General features: G+C 43.8%; 1 protein-coding gene across 6 annotated transcripts in view; it reads right to left on the bottom strand.

Moving 5' to 3' along the window:
• Positions 1–21,533, bottom strand: part of LOC120980116 (dipeptidase 2-like) — a 138,662-nt gene that overhangs the window by 70,226 nt on the left and 46,903 nt on the right. The window contains exon 1 of one of the 6 annotated variants that reach the window (XM_040408993.1): positions 20,143–20,165. The exons of 4 other annotated variants lie outside the window; for them this stretch is intronic. The gene's annotated coding sequence lies outside the window, so the exon portion shown is untranslated. Of the gene's footprint in view, positions 1–17,764; positions 17,866–20,142; positions 20,166–21,533 lie in introns of those variants that run through there. One more of the 6 variants, XM_040408992.1, reaches the window with a different exon arrangement.

The raw sequence follows: 21,533 nt of genomic DNA, 5'->3' as shown, positions 1-21,533 counted from the left end.
TTAAGAAGTATGTTCCACCTCTAGAACCATCACCGCCGCCACCTCCTCCTGTTATTGTGGATGGTAATCTGGAGTTTCAAATAGCCAGAATTGTTGATTCTCGTCGGGTCCGCCGCTCTCTTCAGTATCTGGTGCATTGGAGGGGTTACGGTCCCGAGGAAAGAATGTGGGTTCCAGCGTCAGAGGTAAACGCCAACAAGTTAATTCAGGCTTTCCATGCCTCTCATCCGGAGAGACCTGGTCCTGAGTGTCCGGAGGCCCCTCGTGAAAGGGGGGGTACTGTCACGAGGGTATCAAGAGCCACGTCTGACTCCGTTATACCCGGGGTCAGGAGGTCGCAGCGGGTGGCTGCGCGCTCTATATCTAAAGATCACGTTGTTTCTTAGTGATTGTTTTCTGTGTTTGCCTTGCTATCCTTTTTGTCTCAATCAGGGATCCGTAGCTTCTCCTCCTCAGCTGTTTCTTGTCTGCCACTCCCAACCTCCTTATATTCTCCACTCACTCTTCTCTAGTTGCCAGTTATAGAGCTTCCTGCCTGGACATCTATACTGACCCACTGGAGTTGTGAATACTGGTTGTCGTTCCAGAGTGCTTCCCTCCGGATCCCTGTTGGGCTTCTTGTTGTCTCCTGTTGTCGCCCACCTGGGATTATATGTTGAGTTTGTATTGTCTGTCCTTCCCTTGGTGTTTTCCTTTAGAGCTAGTGGTGCGGACTAGTGTTCCCACCGCCCTGTTCACTATCTAGGGCTCAGCTTAGGGAAAGCCAGGGCTTTAGGCACGTGATCGGCGTACGGGTGAGGAACCCGTCTAGGGACGTCAGGGCAGCCAGGTGCCAGCCGCTAGGTGAGTCAGGGGTCACCACCTTCCCTCTCACTTGAGCAGGGCCTTCCTTGTTCCCTCCCTCTGTGTCACGTATGTGATAGTCACGCCGACCGTGATAGCCTGGCACTAGCTAGTATAAAAGACAAATCCCTTTTTTTATATAGATTCCTCCACATTTTTGCATGATTTAATAGTCAAGCCAGCACAGAGGGTTAAGATTTCTCAATGTTATAAACATTTACATAAAGCACGATTTACTAATACGTATTCTCCTGGGCAAAAGGCCTGGAGAAGGGATTGCCCAATGATTCAATTGGATGATTAAGATAAAATATTGGTGAATGTGGGATTAGTTTCTCATAATGTTAATCATATATTGGTTCAATTTAATATGTTACGCAGAATTTACGTTTATGGCTTAATAAATGTGGTTTGATAAACACTTCTAACTGTCCATGGTGTAAGTCACCTGAGGCTGATCATTTACCGTATTTTTCGCCCTATAAGACACACCTAGGTTTTAGAGGAGGACAATAAGAAAAAAATATATTTAATTAGACATCAGGTCAGACCACCAATCAGACCCCAATGTTAATCAGACCTCAGCTAACAGCCCCAATCAGACCCCCAATGTTAATTAGACCCCAACAAGACCTCAGCTCAGACCCCAATGTGATTGACCCCCAATCAGGCCTCAGATAAAAGCCATATGCCTTATATCAGCCCCCACTGCCTCTCATATTGCGCACAGGGTGAGGTCACAGTGCGCCCTCGCGCTGTTCGCAGCCCTGCACAGCCGACAGCCAAGGACTAGGAGGCGGTGAGTTCAGAGCCTTCACCGATTCCTGGTCCTCCGGTACTAATGAAGTGCTTCCAAGTGTTCCGGGAAAACAGATCCGGTTTTCCGATCTACGCATGCGCAGACCTTTAAAAATGCAAAAAAAAATACTGGATCCATTTTTCCGGATGACACCGGAGAGACAGATCACGTGTTTTAATGCATTTGTTAGACGGATCCGCATCCGGATCCGTCTAACAAATGCTATCCGTTTGCACACGGATTTCCGGATCTGGCAGGCAGTTCCGGCGACGGAAGTGTGAAAGTACCCTAACATGTTAAGTAAAAAATGGTTAAGAGATGAATTAACTCTTTCAATTTATTTCAATAGTTTATCAAAATGGTAATAAATAACTCTGTGCCATGTGTTGTCAGAGTTGCTTTTAGCTCAGCTACATCTGTGGCTCTGCACAGTGTGAGATATTACTGCAGCAGCAGAATCACAGCAGCTCTAAGGATCCTGGGTCTTGGAATGGCTCATATGTAGCTTTTATGTATGTGTGAGCGAATTATGTTACCATTACAGAACTCTGCAAAGAATCCCATAAAGCCATAAATGTTAGTTTGTGCACCAACTGTGGACAATGTAAGAGATGTCTGCACCAAGTGTGGATAATGTAGGAGATGTCTGCACCAAGTGTGGACAATGTAGGAGATGTCTGCACAAACTGTGGACAATGTAGGAGATGTCTGCACCAACTGTGGACAATGTAGGAGATGTCTGCACCGAGTGGGGTACCTACCATACCATATAGGCAGACCACGCAGCTGCTATGGGGCCCGTGAGAAAGAGGGGCCCGAAGTGGAGGAGAGGCCCCGCCCCCTAATTGCTCCTGTTTATCTTTCTAAAGCTAAAGGACCTTTGATGATGTCATCAGAGGTCCTGTAAGGGAACTGCACAGTGTAAAGTGTAGTTCCCAAGTTAGAACAGTGCATCTGCCAGGACCTGTGATGACATCATCTTCAACATCACAGGTCCTGCAGAATCTAGCGCAAAGGAACTACACCAAAAATGGTGTAGTTCCTAGGTTTCAAAGGTATATCTGCCAGGACCTGTGATGACATCATCACAGGTCCTTCAACCCCTAACAGCAAGTATTAGAAGTTCACAAGCAGCTCTGCATTGATCCATACAGACTGGAATGGAGCGGTAAGAGGAGGTCCTCCACTTTTCATCATTTACCCCCCCCCCCCTCCATGCCCTGTTTTTACTCATTGCTCACTCATGTATAATACTTCAGACAGTTACAGTGACCACTACCTCATGTACCTCACACACACAGTGACCATAATGTATAACTGACCACATATTTCTGTAAACACTGCATCTACAGTATTATACTTTCTATGTCTCACATCAATACACTGCTCTGTGTGTGTGTATATATATATATATATATATATACACTGCTCAAAAAAATAAAGGGAACACAAAAATAACACATCCTAGATCTGAATTAATTAAATATTCTTCTGAAGTACTTGGTTCTTTACATAGTTGAATGTGCTGACAACAAAATCACACAAAAATAAAAAAATGGAAATCAAATTTTTCAACCCATGGAGGTCTGGATTTGGAGTCACCCTCAAAATTAAAGTGGAAAAACACACTACAGGCTGATCCAACTTTGATGTAATGTCCTTAAAACAAGTCAAAATGAGGCTCAGTAGTGTGTGTGGCCTCCACATGCCTGTATGACCTCCCTACAACGCCTGTGCATGCTCCTGATGAGGTGGCGGACGGTCTCCTGAGGGATCTCTTTCCAGACCTGGACTAAAGCATCTGCCAACTCCTGGACAGTCTGTGGTGCAACGTGACGTTGGTGGATAGAGCGACACATGATGTCCCAGATGTGCTCAATTGGATTCAGGTCTGGGGAACAGGCGGGCCAGTCCATAGCATCAATGCCTTCGTCTTGCAGGAACTTCTGACACACTCCAGCCACATGAGGTCTAGCATTGTCTTGCATTAGGAGGAACCCAGGGCCAACCGCACCAGCATATGGTCTCACAAGGGGTCTGAGGATCTCATCTCGGTACGTAATGGCAGTCAGGCTACCTCTGGCGAGCACATGGAGGGCTGTGCGGCCCTCCAAAGAAATGCCACCCACACCATTACTGACCCAATGCCAAACCGGTCATGCTGGAGGATGTTGCAGGCAACAGAACGTTCTCCACGGCGTCTCAAGACTCTGTCACGTCTGTCACATGTGCTCAGTGTGAACCTGCTTTCATCTGTGAAGAGCACAGGGCGCCAGTGGCGAATTTGCCAATATTGGTGTTCTCTGGAAAATGCCAAACGTCCTGCACGGTGTTGGGCTGTAAGCACAACCCCCACCTGTGGACGTCGGGCCCTCATATCACCCTCATGGAGTCTGTTTCTGACCGTTTGAGCAGACACATGCACATTTGTGGCCTGCTGGAGGTCATTTTGCAGGGCTCTGGCAGTGCTCCTCCTGTTCCTCCTTGCACAAAGGCGGAGGTAGCGGTCCTGCTGCTGGGTTGTTGCCCTCCTACGGCCTCCTCCACGTCTCCTGATGTACTGGCCTGTCTCCTGGTAGCGCCTCCATGCTCTGGACACTACGCTGACAGACACAGCAAACCTTCTTGCCACAGCTCGCATTGATGTGCCATCCTGGATAAGCTGCACTACCTGAGCCACTTGTGTGGGTTGTAGACTCCGTCTCATGCTACCACTAGAGTGAAAGCACCGTCAGCATTCAAAAGTGACCAAAACATCAGCCAGGAAGCATAGGAACTGAGAAGTGATCTGTGGTCACCACCTGCAGAACCACTCCTTTATTGGGGGTGTCTTGCTAATTCCCTATAATTTCCACCTGTTGTCTATCCCATTTGCACAACAGCATGTGAAATTGAGTGTATATATATATTAGGGATCGACCGATATTGATTTTTAGGGCCGATACCGATAATTTGTGAACTTTCAGGCCGATAGCCGATAATTTATACCGATATTCTGGTAATTTTCATTCTTAAAAAAAAAAAATCCTACACAAATCTGCTGAAAATTAATATGTTTATTGTTAACGTGTATTTATTTAATTTTTTTAAAAATCTTTCTTTCATTTATACTTAATATTTTGGTGTTTTGTTTTTTTTTTTCTTTACTAACTTTTAGCCCCCTTAGGGACTAGAACCCTTGTCCTATTCACCCTGATAGATCTCTATCAGGGTGAATAGGCTCTCACACTGTTCCTGCTGCTCTGTGCTTTGTGCACACAGCAGCATGGAGCTTACCATGGCAGCCAGGGCTTCAATAGCAACCTGGCTGCCATGGTAACTGATCGGAGCCCCAGGATTACACCGCTGGGGCTCCGATCGGAGGAGGAGGGGAGAGGGGATCCTGTGGCCACTGCCACCAATGATTAATACTGGGGGGAAAGCGCACTGCGCCACTAATGTTTTTAATACTGGGGTGGGGGCGCACTGCGCCACCAATGATTAATACTTGGGGGGGGCGCACTGCGCCACCAATGATTAATACTGGGTGGCTTGGGGGGGCGCACTGCGCCACCAATGAAGAGAAGTCTCTCATTAATTCATATACAGGAGGCGGGAGCTGGCTGCAGAATCACATAGCCGGCTCCCGACCTCTATGAGCGGTAGCTGCGATCCGCGGCACCTAAGGGGTTAACTACCGCAGATCGCAGCTACCGCTCATAGAGGTCGGGAGCCGGCTATGTGATTCTGCAGCCAGCTCCCGCCTCCTGTATATGAATTAATGAGAGATTTCTCTTCATTGGTGGCGCAGCGGCCACAGCCCCTCCCCTTCTCTTGTCCTCCTTCCTCTCACTGGCTGCAGCGGCAGCACAGGGGGAGGGAGACACTGCTTCCTTCTCCCCTGTGCTGCTGAGGGAACGCGGAGAGCGCTGTCAGCAGCGCGATCTGTGTTCCCCATACGTTATCGGAATATCGGCAAAATAGATGCCGATACCGATAACGGTCAAAATACTGAATATCGGCCGATAATATCGGTAAAACCGATAATCGGTCGATCCCTAATATATATATATATACACATTGCATATATTACACAGTATTATACATGCAATATGTACAGATATATAGTATATACCGCAGTGCACTGATATGTGAGGTACAAGGTATAATAGATGCAGTGTCTACAGATATATAGTATATACAGCAGTGTACTGATATGTGAGGTACGAGGTGTCAATACACTGCTGTATTTACTATATACCTGTACACACTGCATCTATTATACCTCGTACCTCACATATTACACTACTGTATATACTGTATACCTGTATACATTGCATATATTATACCCCGTACCTCACATATTACACTGCTGTATTTACTATATACCTGTACACACTGCATCTATTATACCTCGTACCTCACATATTACACTACTGTATACCTGTATACACTGCATATATTATACCCCGTACCTCACATATCAGTACACTGCTGTATATACTATATACCTGTACACACTGCATATATTATACCCTGTACCTCACATATCAGAACACTAGGGAATATACTATATACCTGTACACACTGCATATATTATACCGCGTACCTCACATAACTGTACACTGCTGTATATAATATACATCTGCATCTATTATACCTCTTTTGTGTGCCAGGGCTGTTTTGTAATCCCAATCCGGCCCTGATGGCATAAATTATAAAACGCAGCAGCAAGAATAGTTCATGGAACAAAAGGAGGGGCTATAAAAGGGGAATGGGGGCCCAATTTAGATTCCTGCGATGGGGCCCAGTGATTTTTATGTACGCCCCTGTAGGCACCATTGCCTCCCAGCTAAAGGTCTAAAGTGCAGAGATTGTGGAATGGTTTACTTCTCAGCGGTCAAAAGCTTTTACTCTCTGGTCCTTTCTGCTTATACTGTATATCTATAAGACTTTGCTTATCTACAACTCCTTTGCCTTATCTCCTGCCTCATCTCACCTGGATGTGGCCTCTGTCTCTGTGATCAGGAGGATTTGCAAGATTTGCAAGATCTTTGTTTCATGATGGCGTACCTTAATTTACCTTCATTATTAAAAGCTGTGTTAGCTCACCTTGAAATGGTTGCACCCATAAATCCAAAATGGAGGGGGGAAAAAAGTATGGCAGGAGTGTGGTTCCAGCCAGACTGGTAACATTATGTGGGAGCTAGAATATAGCGGTGTCTTACAGATCCTGCAGTCTCAGTTCAGTGGGGTAATATTCCAGTGGCCGGCCTGGGAAGACTTTTTTCTGCCGGTCAGGTTATCCCTATGGTCAGAAAGATTGTTTTCTTCTGAAACACAGTAGTTGGTCAAGCACCAAAGTGCTCTACAATGGAAGTCAATGGGAGAACCCGAGCATTAAACCAGGCACCCCCTGCTCTGAAGAGGGGAGGGTGTCGGGACTCTAGTTTGGCTTAGGAGTCCCTGCTCTGACTCCATATATAGCTATGTCCATATATGGAGTCAGTGCTTGGGGACACCCAATGTATTTTAATCTAAATTAGCCTCTATTTCTGAAAAGTTTCTGGCGGGATTCAAACTCACAACATTACAGCCAAGAATCTTAACCACTACACTATAGAGCTGCATGGCCAGTTACTTAAAAAAATAAAAATAAAAAATAAACTTTTCAGAAATAGAGGCTAAATTAGATTTAAATACACTGGGTGTTCCAAAGCACTGACTCCATATATGGACATAAGTATATAAGGGGTTAGAGTTCAAATCCCACCAGAAACTTTTCAGAAATAGAGGCTAAATTAGATTTAAATACACTGACTCGAGCACACGCGATATTCAGCCAAGCATCGCGATGCTCGAGCTGAACTGGTGTTCGGCCGAGCATGCTTGATCAACACTAATAGTAATTCCTTGTCTATGGCGGAGAGAAAAGCTTCTTTGTCTTCAGTTTTCTAGTGTCATATTGATTGCTAAGTCTCACTTAGTCACTAAAATTGGGGGTCCATTCATAGAACCATATCCGATTTTGCGGACCACAAGTTGCGGATCCATAAGACAAGGATCCGCTGTGTACATTCTGCATTTGTGGTTCAGAACTTCCTGCCCTGTATGGTAATGCCCATTCTTGTCCACAATATGGAAAAGGGTGGGACGTTTTCAATCTTTTTCAGGGCCGCGAAATAGATGTGCGGATGTGGACTGCACACTGTGTGCTGTCCGTGTCTCACAGTCCCATTGTAATAATGGGTCCGCATGGGATCTGCAAATTGCGGGATGTGCCGGAATGAAAACATTCTTTCATGTAAATGGGCCCTGAATGTCCCTCTCAGTTCATGTGATCCCCATAGACACTCTGTGCAGAGGGACATTCTGTTAGCGCCATTTTTTTCCTCACCAAATTAATTCTATTTAGAATCAATCGTTGTTACAGAGGGGTCTCCTTTCCACAATATACCTCTAGGTCTAGTTTCATTCTTGTCATTTTCATTCCAAAGACAGGGCCGTTTCTTGGACCGGACGGGCCGGGCGGCCGCCCGGGGCGCTGTCAGAAGGGGGGCGGCAGATGAGCACTGCGCTTCCATTGTGGAAGCGCTCACTCATCTCCAGAGTCATCTCATCTGTATCGCCGTCCTCAGGACGGCGATACAAATGTCTGTAATGCGGCAGGGCAAGGTGTGTCCCCTTCTGTTCCTCTGATAGGCTGCCAGCACTAGGCTGGCAGCCAATAAGAGGCCGGTGCAGGCGGCGCGATTACGTCATCACGCCGCCTGAGCCAGCGAGGGACACAGGCCGGAAGAGGCCTGCATCGCATCCTGGAGGAGGCAAGTATAAGTTTATTTTTTTTTTATATGTAGAAATTACAATACTGGCACATAAGGGGGGCTGCTGGCACAGACATAAGGGGGGCTGCTGGCACATAAGGGGGGCTGCTGGAGCCTGGCACAGACATAAGGGGGGCTGCTGGCACAGACATAAGGGGGGCTGCTGGCACAGACATAAGGGGGGCTGCTGGCACAGACATAAGGGGGGCTGCTGGCACATAAGGGGGGCTACTGGCATATAAGGGGGGCTACTGGCACATAAAGAGGGGCTACTTGCACATAAAGGGGGGCTACTTGCACATAAAGGGGGGCTACTGGCACAGACATAAGGGGGGCTGCTGGCACAGACATAAGGGGGGCTGCTGGCACATAAGGGGGGCTACTGGCACAGACATAAGGGGGCTGCTTGCACAGACATAAGGGGGGCTGCTGGCACATAAGGGGGGCTTCTGGCACATAAGGGGGGCTACTGGCACATGATAGGAGGCTACTGGCACATAAGGGGGGGCTACTGGCACTTGATAGGGGGGCTACTGGCACTTGATAGGGGGGCTACTGGCACATGATAGGGGGGCTACTGGCACATGATAGGGGGGGGCACTCTGGCTACTGGCACATGATGGTGGGGGGCTCTTATTACTGGCACATGATTTGGGGAATCTATGGGAGCTCTTATTACTGGCACATGATTGGGGCACATCTTAATGGCACATGATTAGGGGGCATCTATGGAGGCACATCTTACTGGCACATGATTGGGGGGCATCTATTGGGGCACTTATTACTGGCACATTATTGGGTGGCACTATAGGGGCATCTACAGAAGCTAAAAAGAAGGGGTATTTTATATGGGGGGCTCTGTATAGGGGCATTTTATACTGGGACACATTATAGTGGATACTATGGGGAAGGGGGAGAGGAGTACTATTTGGTCATCTACGGGGGCACTGAGAAGGGGTATTTTATATTGGCACATTATGGGAACATTAGCTCAACTGGGGGCATTACAAGGGGGTATGTTTTGCACATTATAAGGAGAATTATTACTACTGGGGGGGCATTATGGTGGGCTTTATTACTCCCCCATGGTATGACCCCCTAGTAGCAGCACCAGCCTCTCCCTGCTCTGCTATCCCTCTGCCCCTTCTCCAAATCCTTATTATGAAATCCTTCTCATTAGGATAAAGCACAACATCAGCTCCGCCGAGCCCCCCAGCCAAGTGTTGAAGTGGTGTCCGAGATCCCCAAGGGCCAAGCCAAGTAACTGTAAGTTTTCATGTGGAGTATGTTTATGTTATACACATATAGCATACACTGTGCCCCACAATATACATTATACCTCTACACTGTGCCACACAATATACAGTATACCTCTACACTGTGCCACACAATATACAGTATACCTCTACACTGTGCCACACAATATACAGTATACCTCTACACTGTGCTACACAATATACAGTATACCTCTACACTGTGCCACACAATATACAGTATACCTCTACACTGTGCTACACAATATACAGTATAGCTCTACAATGTGCCACACAATATACAGTATACCTCTACACTGTGCAGGGGTTATACTGTTTATTGTACAGCATGGCACAGAGGTTATATTGTCTGGCATGGTGTAACCTCCATACATTTTATGTACAGTATACAGTAATCCGCCTTGCCATCTATGCTTTGAATCTGGTTTTATATGTTACTTGGTTTTTGTACATTTACTTGCGTATGCTAGTTGAGACCTGCTGTGATTGGGTTTTAGTTAGTTATTAAATGCTAACATGACAGTTTTTTAGTTTTGCACATTATTAATGATTGTATTTCATGACTTCCTTTATACTGCAGTTCTCCTGTACCACTCTGCCTGCGACTTTTAGCAGTTTTAGCAGTAATTTATGATTTTCTTTTGCTCTCAATAAATCTTGTGTTAAAGGGAACCTGTCACCGGGATTTTGTGTATAGAGCTGAGGAGTCAGACATGGGTTTCTAGATGGCCGCTAGCACATCCGTAATACCCAGTCCCCAAAGCTCTGTGTGCTTTTATTGTGTAAAATAAAACTATTTGATACATATGCAAATTAACCTGAGATGTGTCCTGTATATGAGATGAGTCAGGGACAGGACTCATCTCAGGTTAATTTGCATATGTATCAAATCGTTTTTTTTACACAATAAAAGCACACAGAGCTACGAGGACTGGGTATTGCGGATGTGCTAGCGGCCATCTAGCAACCCATGTCCTCAGCTCTATACACAAAATCCCGGTGACAGGTTCCCTTTAAGCATAAAAATATATATATATATGGTGAGACGGTTGCAAGTACTCTTCTGATATGATTTCATCGAGCAGTTTTGACGGGAGGGGGGGGGAGTTTTTTTTACACTCGCCCTGAGAGAAATTTCACCTAGAAACTGCACCGTCCAAAGATTACCTAGGAGGGGCTCAGAAGGAACAGATAGAGAAGAGTAAGTTCTAAGTGTTCAGGTATTCCAATCACTAGAAATTTGGAACAGGGAAACATCAAATTTAGGACACCAGGCTCCGGTGGGATTACAGAACCTTTTCACAAACTGGGCAAAGATTATGTCAGACTCCTGGATAGAATCTTGTACCCAGGTCACTCCCTCAGGTTAAAGAAGTTGTCCCCCCCTCCGCCCCCGCCCCAAGGCAAAATGGTCAACCCTTCACAAAGCCTCATATGGTGGTTGTTTCAGGACTTCACAGGAAAATCTTGACCTCTTTCCCGGGAAATTTCTGGGGTCTTTTCAAGAGTGTATAAAGTGCCAAAGCCACAGGTAAGATGGACTGATATTTTCAGCCGATAGACACCGGTGGTTGCTTGTGCTTAACCCCTATTGCCTGTCCATATGTAATTTTAGTTTTATTGCTCTGTAAGTCTATATTATCTTAATGCTATATCACCCAGGGGCGTTGCTAGAGTCTGAAAAGATCCGGGGCACAAGCCCATGTGAAGCCACGCCCCCACCCCATGAAGCCACGTCCTCATCACCACCGGGGGGGGGGCTTCACAGTAGTTATTAACCCCTTTCAGCAGTCCCCCCTTCAGTGAATGGGGGACTGCTGAATGGGGTTAATAACTACAGTGAAGGGCCTAGCCGTCTGGGCAACCCCACAGATCATCCATAACAGTGCCATCCACAGATCCCCATAAGTGCCATCCACAGATCCCCATAAGTGTCATCCACAGATTCCCATCAGTGTCATCCACAGATTCCCATCAGTGTCATCCACAGATTCCCATCAGTGTCATCCACAGATTCCCATCAGTGTCATCCACAGATTCCCATGAGTGTCATCCACAGATCCCCATCAGTGTCATCCACAGATCCCCCATAAGTGTCATCCACAGATCCCCATTAGTGTCATCCACAGATCCCCCATAAATGTCATCCACAGATCCCCCATAAGTGTCATCCACAGATCCCCCATAAGTGTCATCCACAGATCCCCCATAAGTATCATCCACAGATCCCCATAAGTGTCATCCACAGATCCCCATAAGTGTCATCCACAGATCACCATCAGTGTCATCCACAGATCACCATCAGTGTCATCCACAGATCCCCATCAGTGTCATCCACAGATGCCCATCAGTGTCATCCACAGATCCCCATCAGTGTCATCCACAGATCCTCCATAAGTGTCATCCACAGATCCCCCTAAGTGTCATCCACCACAGATCCCCATAAATGTCATCCACAGATCCCCTCCCCGCCCAGCGCCGCCTCCTGGCTAATTTATTCACTTCACTTGCCTCTGTGTAATCTCGCACAGGCGCACTGGCAGAGGCATCGTCGAACGAAGTGTGCTGGAAGACGGCGCATGCGCACTTCGCTCGACGATGTCTCTGCCAGTGCCCCTGTGTGAGATTACACAGAGGCAAGTGAAGTGAATAAATTAGCTAGGAGGCGGCGCCGCGGGCCCCCGCCGATCCTGCATTTAGGGCACTGGACAAAACATCTGGTGCTCCAGCCCCGAATGTTTTGACCTAACGACACCCCTGATATCACCCCATGTACAAATGCCTGTAATATCTTGCGGGGTTGTCTCACTTCAGTAAGTGACATTTATCATGTAGAAAAAGTTAATACAAAGCACTTACTAATGTATTGTGATTCTCCATATTGCCTCCTTGTTCATCGCATTATACACTGCTTGTTTCCAGGGGTTATGACCACCCTGCAATCCAGCAGTGGTGGACGTGCCTGCACACTATAGGAAAAAGTTCCGGCCTCTGGTGGTCGGGACCATGGGAGCTCACATAAGCCACCATGGAGAATCACAATACATTAGTAAGTGCCTTGTATTAACTTTCTCTACATGATAAATACCATTTGCCGAAGTGAGAGAACCCCTTTTAAATGTGCTATTCTCACAGTTAGGCTACTTTCACACTAGCATTTTAGTTTTCCGGTATCGAGATCCGTCATAGGGGCTCAATACCGGAAAAAAAAACACTTTGATACCGGAAAACTAAAATGCTAGTGTGAAAGTAGCCTAACTGTCAGATGACCTGGCCTCTACAGTCACCGGACCTGAACCCAATCGAGATGGTTTGGGGTGAGCTGGACCGCAGAGTGAAGGCAAAAGGGCCAACAAGTGCTAAGCATCTCTGGGAACTCCTTCAAGACTGTTGGAAGACCATTTCAGGGGACTACCTCTTGAAGCTCACCAAGAGAATGCCAAGAGTGTGCAAAGCAGTAATCAAAGCAAAAGGTGGCTACTTTGAAGAACCTAGAATATGACATTTTTTCAGTTGTTTCACACTTGTTTGTTATGTATATAATTCCACATGTGTTAATTCATAGTTTTGATGCCTTCAGTGTGAATCTACAATTTTCATAGTCATGAAAATAAAGAAAACTCTTTGAATGAGAAGGTGTGTCCAAACTTTTGGTCTGTACTGTAGTTCATGACGGATTCGTCATGGCTATGTTAAAGATAATACAAATGGATCCGTTCATAACGGATGCAGATGGTTGTATTATCAGTAACGGAAGCGTTTTTGCTGAACCCTGCCGGATCCAGTAAAAATGCTAGTGTGAAAGTAGCGTTATTCATTTGTATATGACCTGAAGAAGGTGTCTCTGTCCTGCAAACAGAAATATTCTGGTTAGCCAATAAAGGTATCACTGCTATAATACTGTTGCCCTTTTTAACACAAAAGTATTTAACATCACATAGATATTTCTGGCTAACACAGTACCACACTATATTTTTCAATACGTAAGGACTATAAACAATAGAGGAAGGACACAATAACGCTGTAGAGCAGAGAATCATGCAAAGTGCTGTGGGAATAGTAGGAAACCACTAAACTGAAATCAAGTGTCTATATTCTGCCCACGCACAGTGTGACTCTGCGCAGAGATGAGGGGAAGTTCAACAGAAAAAGTAAAGCTAAAAATGTAATTTAGAAGTATTAATAAGTATGTTTTACAATGTAGCGGTGATTGTTTTATAGTATGTTTCCTACAATACTGAATGTTATTCCCATAACAATGTTTTTTTCAGCACCAGGAAATGTCTGACCTGCTGTTAATTACATTTTCATACCCTGTTGTAACTCACACAGGGTTCACACATGAAAAGACGTGAGATGGAACTTAATACAATCACTGACTTTTAGTATTTTTTCCCACTGCAGCTTTTCACATTTGCCCCAAAAATTCGATTCCATGAGGGACACATCAAATGTTTTATGTTACTATTGTGGCGTAAAAGAAAAACGTTTTTATTATGGTGCATGCCATATTTGTGCCATAATTTGCAACTGTTCACTTCTCTTGCTACTTTTCTAGAAAAGTGGGAGGGGCGTAGGCAAGGGGCGTCGCCTTCCATAGCCCAACGGATTTACTATCGGAAACTGGCGTGAATGATAGTTGAAATCTACACTAGCTATGACATGAATTTCCTGGCACAGAGACTGCCTGGAGATGCACCACTGGACTTTATTCTAGGACTAGCATTTGTAATGTCAGTCTTAGTATATCTGCCCTACTGGTTTATAACTTGCAGTAATAAAAAAAAGAGTACAAGTCAAGATAATATAGCGGCTCACTCTCTTGTCACTTGTCAATTTGACTCATCCCGTCAAAGTGATCAATTAATGTACATACCCAGGACAGGCACTCTACACTTAGAACCATCCAGAGAGGGTATTACAGGTACCTTAAGATAGTATTTAATAATCTACCTCTACATACATAGTAAATAAAAATCTGTTCTAGAACATAATTAAAATCACACCTTATAATAAGCAAAATGACATAAAATATGTATATGGAAAAATAAATGTAAAATATTAAAAGAGATTTTAGAATAAGAAAATGTAACATACAGTGGCAATATTTCAATAGGAGCCGTATGTAAATCCGCTATCATATGTTGATTCCCTCTATAACCAATAGAATTATTGTCGGTGCAATTAGAAACAAAGGACGTTATTATTTATAACCAAATAGCACCATATGCAAATGTGTTACCATTTATAACTCATTATCAGCATATGTAAATGTGATACCTATCGTGGCAATTTTCAGTTTTTTGTAGCTGTAGAAATGTTGGTTATTGATGGCATCAACATATGATAGTGGATTTACATGCAGCTCCTATTCAAATATTGCCACTATATGTTACATTTTCTTATTCTAAAAATTTTCATATTTATTTTTTCCATATACTGTACATATTTTTTTATGTCATTTTGCTTATTATAAGGCGTGATTTTAATTTTCAGATTTTTATTTATTATGTATGTAGAGGTGGATTATTAAATACTATCTTAAGGTAATACTCTCTCTGGATGGTTCTAAGTGTAGAGTGCTGTACAATAAAAAATTTTTTTACCATTTTATCCAGAGCCCGGGACCCCTATTAATCAAAGGAACAGGGGGACTTAGGTAGGTCTAGTATCCTCAGTATCAGTCAAATAATTATCATCTATCCTGCAACAGCTTTTACATTTCTCATCAATTTAATATTGGCAATACTGGGGTGCGGAGCTTAAGGGGCCTTCAAACAAGCCGAGGATTGCGACAATTATTGGGAATGAACGTTCCTACGAACGCTCGTACCCATTAGCTGGCCCAAGTAAAGGAGCTGCCCATCAACTGACAAACGAGTGAGTTAGTCCGACTCTTTCACATGACACCGAAAATCCAAATTTTTTGGCAGCACATCGTCATGTGTAGTTTTGGGACAAAGCCATGAGTGGAATCAAAAATAATATGAAAGGATCTTGCTGCATTTACTTCTGGATTTGGCTCAAAAACTGTATAAAAACCTGAAGTGGTGTTCTCACTATAGTCAGATAGGCCATATCTTGATGAGCACTGAGGCCACCACTGACCCCCAATTCTGCCCCTTCAGCACAGTGCAGCAGGCAAACAGACATTGGCCCAAGTTTATGTCTGCACCAAAAATCTGCCCAAAAAAGTGGCACAAATTAGCGCATCTAGGGTTTCTACACGTTCCAACATGCTTAATTAGGGGGTAGGGGTTAGCAGAAAGCGGGCAGATCTCTACGGGAAAGGGATGGCGTCAAAAGTGCACCACATTGTGCCAACATTTTGGCGCAATTTTGCCTTAAAACTCACAGTAAACAAAACCAACGGTTAGAATAAAGTCAGAGAAAAGTGTCTATCCCTGCGACACATTTATCATCCAGCCTGAGCCCCTTTGATAGATACAGTAGGGTGCAGGTCTAGACAGTCGGTCTAAGCTTATGCTATCTATAGGATTCATACAGTATATCTGGGCCATTGTGTAGAGAACAAAGTGAGCTGAGAGGAGTTGTAGTGCACAGCAGTGGGTAAGGACTGGAGCAATGTCCTGCCCATTGCAAAGAGCATAGAGATAGCTATATAGACCTTCACTGTGTGAATTTTCCGAGTGTGAGTTTTTGAACTTCTCTAATCACACTCTGCTGCTTCCCCTTTCTATTTTAATCTTATCTCTCTATCCTGCTTACTTATTCAGAACGTGGTTGTCAATTTCCAATTATTCGCATGAAGCATTCTTGAAATCAAGCTATTTTTTTAATTGTAGAGTATGACGGTTACCGGAATTTGTATAAACATTTAACTACTGCACTGTAGTTATGGTTTAATGGTTTAATGTCTATTATATAGTAATAATTATTCTATATATTCTATATTCTTTATTAAAACACAAAATGCTTAAATGCTGCTATTCTATATTAACATGAAGGTATACTAAAAGTAGAGAAGAAAAATAGGAAAGCAATCTATGCCTTAATTTACAATTTTCCTAAAAAAGAAATAATGCTAGAGGCTGAAATATGCTGCTATGTCTTGACAATCAGAAGCCGGTAACTACAAGTGTCACACTGTCATGCCTGTAATATCTGTACCCTGGCATTCCCTTTTTTTTTTTTTTTTTAACGCCCTCTGTCAACTTTATTATGTCAACTGTGCATTATAAGGGCTCATGCACAAGATCGTATTTTCTTTCCGTGTCCATTCCGTTTTTGTTTTTTTTGCGGACCATAGTTACTCCGTGGGCATTCCATTTCCGTTATGTCCATTCTTCAAAAAAATAGAACATGTCTGCATAACGGACAAGGACGGGACTGTGCTATTAGGGGCCAGCTGTTCCGTTCCGCAAAATACAGAATGCACACGGTCGTCATCCATATTTTTTGCAGATCCGTGTTTTGCGGACCGCAATATACACATGGTCGTGTGCATGAGCCCTGTATTGTATTCTATGGTTCCTTCTGCTACAATAGGAAGAGATTTTAAAAGAAAACTGATGCAATAATGGCAAGAAGCTGATTGACAGCATGATAGAATGAACATAAATATTTACAATACAATATTATTTAAAAAATAAATAAATAAATAAAGCATTGTTTTAAATTGGGCAGATCCGACAGGCAGGCGTTTAAGGTCTCTTCTCCATCATGCCTGATGCTATTAGCTATTGCCAGACTACACAATGTCGCTTTTAACAAAAAAAAAAGAATTTGTCCTAATTTAGCTCTGAAGAAAATCACTGTCTATAGAGTACAGTGGACAAAAGACAGATCTGTTTTTCTTTTTTTATTTAATTTTCCTGAATGGCTAATGTATACTCAGCGACTAATGATAGATGCAACTGTCAGAATGTCCCAAGCACTCTTTCAGAAGCATAAAAGGGCACAAATAGTGTGCACAAAGTCCTGTAACACTGGGACACACATTCACACTAGCCTAAAATCACACTTTATAGAGGCAGAGAAGAGAGCATTTATCAAATCAATCAAACAGGCATAAAAAGCTGTACCTGGCTACACGTCAGAATGGGACTCTCTCTGTACGGGGGCAGGGAACTATACTGCCAGACTGGTTGCAGAATCCATCTGTTCCTCCTTTTCCGGTAAAAACAATTGCATTGCACAGAGGCTGGACTGCACATTGAGAAGCTCTTTCTAAAGTAAAAGCCTTGATGCTTCAGGAAGAAATACACACCCCATGGTAGGAAAATATTTAGAATTGTTAACCCTATAAACCTTTGTCAAATATTATAAAACCTGACACTTTAGAAGCCGTAAGGAATGAATAGTAAAAAATTTTGTCCTCTAGTTACATGTTTCCATGGTGTGACTAAAACTTTTAAAGGGAGTCTGTCACCGGGAAATTTACTGTTAAACCAGGCACAATGTCTTGCAGGGCTAGCTCAGATGAATGCAGTGATCCCTTTTTTATTTAGTGATCCATAGCTTTTTTTTAAAAATGTATTTTTAATGCATATGCAAATGAGCGGTTAAGTGCACCCAGGGCGGGTCCAAGCCCCTCTGTCCATCCTTGCTCCAGTTGCCTCTTCTGCCAGACCCTCCCTATCCTCCATTGACGGGGCTAGGTTCCTGCACAGTGATCTAGCCAGGCCCTGTCAATGAAGGAGGGGAAAGGGCTGGCTGAGGAAGCAGGAGGAGCAGGATGCACACAGTGGCTTGGACCCGCCCATGGTGCACTTAACTGCTCATTTGCATTTGGATAAAAAATACACTTTCTCCACAATGAAGCTATGGGTCACTAAGTGAAAGGCATCCTTACATTCAGCTGAGCTAGGCCTACAAGACATCGCGCCTGGTTTAACAGTAGATTTCCTGGTGCAGCCCATAGCAACCAATCAGATTGATCCTTTCATTTTCCAAAGGAGCTGTGAAAAATGAAAGGTGGAATCTGATTGGTTGCTATGGACAAGTGAGCCTGTCTTCCTTTGCACCAGTTTGGATAAATCTCTCCCAATATGTTTTTTGCCAGAAGACAAGATGGGAGAGATTTATCAAACTGGTGTAAAGTAGAATTGGCTTAGTTGCCCATAGCAACCAATCTGATTCTACCTTTCATTTTCCAAAGGAGCTCTAAAAAAATGAAAGGTAGAATCTGATTGGTTGCTATGGGCAACTAAGTTAGTTCTACTTTACATTAGTTTGATAAATCTCCCCCAATATCCTTTTGTTTTTATTATTTAAAAGGCCCGTCCGTCATTTTTATCATCTGTGCCCATTATGGCTCATGCACACAAAACGTATTTTGTTTCCGGGTCCGTTCCTTTTTTTTTTCTGGCCTGTATGCGGAACCATTCACTTCAAAGGGTCCACAAAAAAATTCTGTTTCCATATGCCTGCATAGCTGTTCCGCAAAAAAGATAGAGCATGTCCTATTCTTGTCCGTTTTGCGGACAAGAATAGGCATTGTTAGGGTGGGTTCACATCACGTTTTTCCCATCCTTTTAACGTATACAAAAAACGTATACGTTAAACAGACGCCTCAGAATGATGCCATACAGTGCCATTCGATCACCATAGAGTTCCATTGTAAGAAAAAACTTATACAATTTTTTGTAACGTATACGTCAAACAGAGGCATAAAATGTGATGTAAACAATGGATCCCCCAAAAAACGGATGCAATACGGATGTCACACGGACGCCATCCATATTTTTTGCGGATCAGTGTTTTGGGGACCACCAAATACATACGGTCATGTGCACGAGGCCTTAGACATAGACCTTAGCAGGTGGTGGCAGCAAGTTGTCTGTGCGGACTCTGTTGGGGTGTGATTTATACTCAATTTACAACCAGAGTAGAAGATGATATTACTACAGGATGTCAGCTGCTTTTGGACTGAGGGCCACAATGTTGTATCCTCTATTTTAGGGTCCATTTACACGTCCGCAAGTGTTTTGCGGACCGCACATGGCCGGCCCTGTGATAGAAATACCTATTCTTGACCGCGATTGCAGGCAAGAATAGGACATGCTCTATCTTTTTTGCGGGGGGCGCGTAACGTTGAAATATATGGGTCCGCACCCTTTCCGCAAAATTGTGGAACGGATGCGGACCCTGAACTACGGACGTCAAAATAGACCCTTAAACTAGTACAGACAGAAGAACGATTACAATAGAAGGTTTAAAGGCAATGCACACCTTTGTGGGCCAATTCTTTAGGATAGCATACTACTAATTTGGGCTAAACATTTACTTTTTCAATTTGGTAATAAAAAGAAGCACAAACTGACTGACGCTGCTGGATCGGGTCACTGCCGTGAATGAAGTATAGGAAACCACAGAGAGTCCAGATAATTATTTTGGTGGTTCTCAGCAATATAAAGTCTAATGTATAATGGAGAAAATGTACAGCGATAGCGGCACTCACCAATATGAAATCTTCATCTTATGCTCTCAGTTAAAATCCAAGTAACAAGACGCCGTAAGGGCAAGCAGCCGGTTCGTGCGGTATACGATTCATCAAGTCTCCACTTTTTTAATTTGTCTTTATTAAAAAATGTCCGCAGTTTTTGTTCTACAGGGTGAAAGGGATATTCCCATCTTAGACATTAGGGATATATCACTAGGATACCTCTACTTAGAATGGAGCCCGCAAGGGGACAGAGGGTGCACCACGCATGCGCCGCCGCCCTCCATTTATTCCTATGGGAATTTGCCATTTATGCGGTTTTTGTTTTGTTTTTTAAATCCAGTGTAGAATTATAGAAAATATGTGGATAGCTCACCACCCTCCTCAGTATGGTAGGGGTGCTCTAGCCGATGGACTGCTCACTCAGTCAGTACAAGAAATATGCATAAACTAGAAAAGACGGCTGGCACTCGCTACGTGGTTGCACATCAAACAACAGTTTATTAATAATTACCCGCTAGTTCAATCATATACATTAGCAGAAATATATACACTTTAACATTAAAATACCTATGTTAAAAGAACCCCTAAAAAATAAATAATAAAAATTCAATGGCACTGGACTGATAGTGTCATGAACCGCACCAAAATGAAATTGTTTGAGACAGTGTAATGTTTCTTTGTCAATTGGCAATAGGTGTCCAATCCGGTGTACTGTCTCTGTAATTGAGGAAATATAGCCAAGTCCGCAAGTTGTTTTAGTTGTTGGGGGATATCAACTCCCTCTCTAGATTTATCATCAATAATTCTTGTATTGCTGGATAATGCAGCCTTCAGTAGTTGGATATATGGTAAATTCACATAGAAATAATATCTTACCAACATACACGCCACTCTGGCCGTCTGATTCAGCCGCGTTGTTCCACTGCTCGCTCTCGGCGTCTCCGCTCTCTGGCGTCTGTCACGTGGTACCCCAGAGATATCGCGGGACTTGGGAGTTTGAGTATGATAGTCTTAGTCCGATACTCCTGTGAGAGCTGTAGGTCGGATGAAGAAATGGAGCACTCCACTTTGTAAAAAATACTTCAACTTTCATCCATCGTCTCCAGAAACTTGATTTTGACAGGGATATAACGCTAAACGCGTTTCGAGGACTTCAGTCCTCTTCCTCAGTAGCTATATCCCTGTTCTTGAGTCCCCTCCTTTTATACCCTCATGGGTAATCTATAAAAACTGGGCTGGAATCACTTCTTCTTAGCATGCGATTTTTGGTGCGTTTTTGGTGCGGTTTAAAAAACGCATCTGCGTTTATTATGGCATTGAGACCGCCACCTCTCAATTAGTATTAGTATGTCCAGACCATGATCCAAATCATATGTGTCATGTCATAAAATCAATAAACAACAATA

This window comes from Bufo bufo, chromosome 10 (assembly GCF_905171765.1).
Source record: "Bufo bufo chromosome 10, aBufBuf1.1, whole genome shotgun sequence".
Classification (NCBI taxonomy): domain Eukaryota; kingdom Metazoa; phylum Chordata; class Amphibia; order Anura; family Bufonidae; genus Bufo; species Bufo bufo.
The sequence above is the reverse complement of the archived record's forward strand: the minus strand, read 5'-3'. Positions and strand labels throughout refer to the sequence as shown.